This window comes from Aythya fuligula, chromosome 2 (genome assembly GCF_009819795.1).
Source record: "Aythya fuligula isolate bAytFul2 chromosome 2, bAytFul2.pri, whole genome shotgun sequence".
NCBI classification, from domain to species: domain Eukaryota; kingdom Metazoa; phylum Chordata; class Aves; order Anseriformes; family Anatidae; genus Aythya; species Aythya fuligula.
The window spans coordinates 52,121,566-52,127,565 of record NC_045560.1 but is presented as its reverse complement, the minus strand read 5'-3'; the positions used below and the strand labels follow the sequence as shown (position 1 = coordinate 52,127,565).

The following is a 6,000-nucleotide window of genomic DNA, read 5'->3' as shown; positions in this document are numbered from 1 at the left end:
GCTGCTCTGCAAAGCAAAATCATTTCTAGCTGGTCTGTATATTGAAATTCTTTAAACATCAAAAACACACACACACACACACAAAAAAAAAAAAAAAAAAAAAAAAAAAAAAAAAAAACCCAAACCAAAGACATTTTGGTGGACTAGTTTTACAGTGTTTCAAAAGGCCTTTGATTAAATCCCCAAGCCAGAGATGACTCGAGCAGCTAAGTAATCACTGGGCAGGAAGAAAAGTGCTATCGCGGCTCAGAAACTGGAAAAGGAAAACAAAGAGCAGAATTCAACAGCTAGTTTCTGCAATGGCAGAAGGTTAATGACAGCCTGCTTCAGGGCTCTGCAGCAAGTCTCATATTGTTGCTGTATTTACTTCTGATCTAGGAAGAGAACAGTATTGTGAGATAGCAAAATTTGCAGCTGTCATAATTATTTCAGTTAAGAAAAACAAGAGGGGACTGGGATGATGAGGAAGCCCTAATGAAATACAATGGATCACGTAATGGCGAATTAAGTTCAATATTGAAAATGCTAAATAATGCATATTAGAGAGGAACATGAGTACTGCTTCTAAATCTGACAATTTCTAATTTATTTACATTGACTGAAAAGCAGAAACCAGGCATTTATGTAAATATCTGTGTGCTCTCTCAAGTCCTCATGAAGCTGTAGTCAGAAAAGCTAATAAGCGAATAGAACATTGGAGGAATAAATAGCATACTGATTAATATCGAGTACTAAAATACCTCCACATAAAGGAATTTATTTTCTCCTCTAGAATAGTCTGCAGTATATCCTGCCTCAGAAAAAAAAAAAAAAAAAAAAAGTGATGTTAATGAGTCTCTGCCAGGAGCACATTGAGGGGTAAAGGCTTTTATAAAGTGTAATGTTTTAATAGATTTGGATTATTTATCTTACCAAGGTGGTAAATGACAGGCTAAAAGCAAACAGAGTAGTGAATAATGTCTTGGCACGGAAACATGGCAAGCTGGGGGGTGGCCTCTTCTCACAGGTAACTGGAGATAGGAGTAGAGGGAATGACCTCAAGTTGCGCCAGGGGAGGTTCAGGTTAGAAGTTAGGAGACATTTCTGCTCAGAAAGAGTGGTCAGGTATTGGAATGGGTCGCCCAAGGAGGTGGTGGATCCTCCGTCCCTGGGGGCGTTCAAGGAAAGGTTGGACGTGGTGCTTGGGGACATGGTTTAGTGGGTGACAGTGGTGGTAGGGGGATGGTTGGACCAGATGATCTTGAAGGTCTTTTCCAACCTTAATGATTCTGTGATTGTACAAGGCACAGTCACTCGATGGCGGCAGTCTCAAAATGGGCGACGTGAAACATTTTTTCACCAACACCAGGTGCGCCGCGACACCTGCCTCAGGAAGTACCTATGGCAAAAAAAAACAAAAACAAAACACTTTGGAGTCAAAAATGGCTAGATGTCCATTTACAGCTGCACTTACGAACGTAAGAAACACATCTCCAGAGACTTTTTGCCAGCCAAACTGTGTGTGTGTGTGTGGGGGGGGGGTACATATTGGCAGCTGGCTTTTGTCCGGCTGTGGGTGCTGGGCGAGCTGCCGGGACATTTTGGTGACCGTGGCTGGCAAATGGATCCCAGCCCCCTCCCCTCCACCGCCCTCACGCCTCGGGGAGGAGGCAGAGGAGGAGGAGGAAGAGGAGGAGGAGGAGGAGAAGGAGGAGCCGCGGGGCCGCGCACGGCGCCGAGGCGGAGCGAGGCAGGAGCCAGCCCCGCTGCGCGCCCTCCGCCCGCCTCGCTTCCGCCCGGCCCGGCCCGGCTCGGCTCGGCCCGGCCTTCACCGCCCCCCCCCCCGAGCCCCCCGAGCCCCCTGCGGGAGCCGCGATGTCCGGGCAGCAGCCCCAACCCCAACCCCAACCCCAGCAACCGCCCCAAGCCCAAGCCCAGCCGCCGCTCCCCGGGGCGGCCGCCGCCGCCGCTCCCCCGCCGGGGCTCCCGGCCGCCGCCAGCCCCGGCCCCGCCGCCGCGCTGCTGCTCCACCCGCCGCCGGCCACCGCCGCTCCGCCACCACCGCCCGCAGGGAGCAGCAGCACCGGCACCGGCAGCACCGGCACCGGCACCAGCAGCAGCAGCACCGGCAGCGGTGGTGGTGGTGGCGGCTCCTCAGCGCCCGGGGGCGGCGGCGGTGGGGCTGCCGTGGGCCTGCCGGCAGCGGGCGGCGTCCCCGCGCCGTTCCCTCACGGCGACCCGGCCCTGAACGAGCAGGAGAAGGAGCTGAAGCGGCGGCTCAGGAGGCTCTACCCGGCCGTGGACGAGCAGGAGACGCCGCTGCCCCGCTCCTGGAGCCCGAAGGACAAATTCAGCTACATCGGCCTCTCGCAGAACAACCTGCGGGTGCACTACAAAGGTGAGGGCCGGCCGCCCGGCGAGGCGCCCCCTGCCTCCTCCTCCACCCCCCCCCAACCCCCTTTTCCCCCTTTTGCCCCATTTTCCACCCCCTGCCCCCCGGTTGTTATGTAAAGCGCCCCCCACCCCGGCCCAGGTATCGCATTGGGGTTTGGGGGGCGAGGCAGGAGAAGAAAGGCTCGGGGTGATGTGCAGGAAAAATAAGTGTGTTTTCCTCTTTATTTGCCTCTTTATTTGCCTCTTGATTTTCCTCTTTATTTACCTCTTATTTTTTCCTCTTTATTTTCCTCTTTTCTTTCCTTCCCTCGAGAAAACCAAGGGTTAAGCGGAGTTAGAGCAGCCAGCGTTAAGCCATGCAATGCGGAAATGACGGGAGGGGAAAAGCAAGCAGAGAGAGGAAAAAAAAAAAAACAACACACACAAAAAAACACAACACAACAAAACAAGGTTTATTTTTAAACTGTGAAAAATGGAATTAAAAGTCACCCGTCGCAGGCTTGCGGGGTGGCTCGGAGGAAGGGCTGACAATAGGGCTCCTGTCCCTAAAGGTGGCTTTGTAACTTTGTGCCCACGGTTGGAGTTGCTGCGCCCGGGAGGAGAGATAAAAATCAGCGCTACGCGCTCGCAAAAATCCGCGAGAGGCAACAGGAGGAGAAACGTAAGTGTTGGTTGTTATGAAATGCCATAAAACCTGGAAACGGCGGCGGCTGCGCTGACCTGAAAAAACACCGCCACATCTGGTGTGCTAGGCCCCGCGCCTGGAAGAGGAGTGCTGGGGACTCAAAACCACTTCTGAGTTGGCTGCGAAGAACTGGGTCTTTTGTCGGCCCGTAGGCAAATGAGCGGAATGGGAGGGGAGAGAAACAACCTTGCGATTACCCTTTCTCGGAGTCTACAGTGGTGAAATTCAAGTGAAATCTCGATAAACATGTTACTGTTTAATCGGAGGAGGGGAAACGGCAACACAAACACATGGCAGGATTTGGCTCCCGTGAAAGGATTAAATGTACCCTCAGACTTTTTTCTTTTTTTTAATAGAGAGGCTTTATTATTACATACAGAGCACTCTGTTAAAATGCAAAGTTTAAGGCGCCATAGAAAGCTAATAAGGGGGGCAGATGACTAGCCAGAGAGCAAGTTTCTGGGAGGCACTAGGCGATTTAAGGACATGTTATTTAATCATCAACTTTGAGTTTCCTGGCTTTTGTTCAGTTTTTTAAGATCTTGTATTTTTAGAAGCATTTTGTATTTTCTGCTGCTTAGTGGCTGCAGCTTTTTTTTTTTTTTTTTCAGTAGGATGGTTATACCCTTATGGCCATCAAGTTCTTTTGTTGTTTTGCTGTTTTTTTTTTTTTTTTTCCAATTATTATTTTTCATTTGATCTACTCTTCTTGTTCATCAACTAGAACTTAGAGACTCTTGTCTGCCAGTGGCATTGTAGAAATATATTTTCAGGCTTTGTGTGTGCTATCTCTGTTTTTCCTTACCTCTTGCTTACTATTAAAACAGAAATTTGTTCCTTCAAAGAATTTACAAGAGGCTCCACGTGTTTCTGAAGTAGGGGTAACATAGGAAGTACTGTGGGTACTCTAGCAGAAGTCATAAAGCGCAGCTGGTAGGTTATAATAATAAAATACCTTTACTCTGGCTCTTAAGTAATAGTAAGTGATGAAGGTTGAAGAGTTCTTAAATTAGCCCAGAGGACTGTGAAAAGGAGAGGTGCCAATAGAACATGAATAGGTTTTTCTTTCTCCTAACTGCAAATGGGAGTGAATGGCCTCTTAAGAGGTCCATCTTTTCATCCTGGTAATGTCATGAAGGTGGCTGTTAGGACAGCCACCAGCCTGGCACCTGGAGCTGGTACCTGGGCTGGGCGGTGAGCTACGTGGGAACTGGGGGGAGCACTAAAACTTCTCCTTTTTTCCGCTCCCTGGATCCTGCAGCCCTGTGAATATGATAAAAGGGAGAAAACCAGGAGGTTCAGTGAGGAGGACAAGGGAAGAGAGCGTGCAGAAATGTGGTTAGTGTTGTGAAATGTCGCCTCTACAAATCAGTTGCAAGTAGAGGTCTCAAAAGAAAGCAGAGCGTCTTCAGGTAGAATATCAACACTTTTGGTGCTGCAGTCTATGTAGCTGTGACAGAAAGGTAGACCTCTTTGTAAAAACAAAACGTGAGTTGCACGTTGGGAGCGGATTAAGATCTGTTGTATTCTGGACCAAGATATCCAGGAAAGGGGGAGAGGACTGGTCTGTCCAAAGAAGCCAGTAATGAAAATCAGTTCTGTGTGCTATTGTGGTAATTGTACACATGCTCAAGCTTTCCCTGCTGCCTCTGTAGCTTTCTGACCATAGAACTGTTTTTCTGGAGTAATCTCCTCTTGCCTGTGACCAACAGGAGACACTTCTGGCAACATCAGTGCTTCTCTTCACCATGGATGTGTTGGGGATGCTTGCTTCTGAAAAAAATGGTGTGTCAAGGCAGGGAACAATCAGGAAAACAACACCTTCAAAGTCACTTTTTTCATATAGCTTCACCATTTTAATGTGCTGGTGTATTGTGAGCAGTGACGCTTTTTGTTTTCTTGGTTTGTAAGAGAAATGATGGTCTTCTCTGTGTGATTTTGAAGATTCCTCTAATTTTTTTGCATACCAGTGGACAACTTGTATGGAAACGTGAGGTGCAGTAGATGTCTCATTCTACCCATTGGCTGCTGTCATGCTTTGTACTGCATTTCTGGACCTGAAGCTTTTTGCAGGCATCCTAGAGAGGGCTTAAAAGTCAAAAAACTGCCACAAAACCAGGTATTGATCAAGTGGTGAAGATTTAAAATCTATCGCACAGTCTCACTTCAGGATAACAGCTCTTTAAACTTTGTTGGGGTGAACAAACCCCAAGGATCAGTGCTCGTATTCTTTTGTTACCTCTCAGAGTCGCAGTGTTACTTGAAAAGGAAGACCTCCATGGGGAGGTGGTTGAAGGGAAGCTGCACTGACAGGCATGTTGTTTACCAGAACAAGTGTAATTTCTTTCCACAGTGAGTAATTCTGTTACACTTTTACAAATTCTGACTCTTGATTAGGAAGCTTCGTCAAAATCTGGCTATGAAATGCATATGCATTGGCATTAGTGATACTGTGATACATTAAAGACCATACCCAGGGGTATTTTTGGTTTTAGATGGATGGATGGATCTGTCTGTGTTGCTGCCAGTTAGCTGTCCAAGTTGGTAAAGTTAACGCTGTCCTTGTGACTGTTGTTTGTGGTATGTCTATGTAGGGGAGAAGTGAAAAACGGTATTAAAAATAAAATTTGTCTAATCTCATGTAATTGTCATATTAGCAGCACTGAGCTGGAGGTAAGTCCTAAAGGAAACAGGGGTCAGACCAGTGTCTGCTGTGTGTAAACCATTTATTACTCAAAATACATAGCTATTAAGGTAAGACATCTGTAAAAATATCTCGACAGTGTTCAGAATTACTGCATGGATCTTGTGGAAAAACAACAACTTCATAAATGGTGTGTGTAGTGTGAATGTTCCAGTAGGCAGGCAAGCTGTTTCCAGTAGATAATAATCTATGCAATGTAGTATAAGGAGATAAAAATACAGACAGACCTAACCGAGGC

General features: G+C 47.5%; 1 protein-coding gene across 1 annotated transcript in view; it reads left to right on the top strand.

The window, feature by feature from the left end:
• The first annotated feature begins 2,962 nt into the window (after positions 1-2,962).
• The window catches only part of RANBP9 (RAN binding protein 9), a 37,845-nt gene continuing 34,807 nt past the window's right edge, over positions 2,963-6,000 (top strand). Inside the window, exon 1 of the mRNA XM_032181336.1 lies at positions 2,963-3,034. The gene's annotated coding sequence lies outside the window, so the exon portion shown is untranslated. The remainder of the gene's footprint in view (positions 3,035-6,000) is intronic.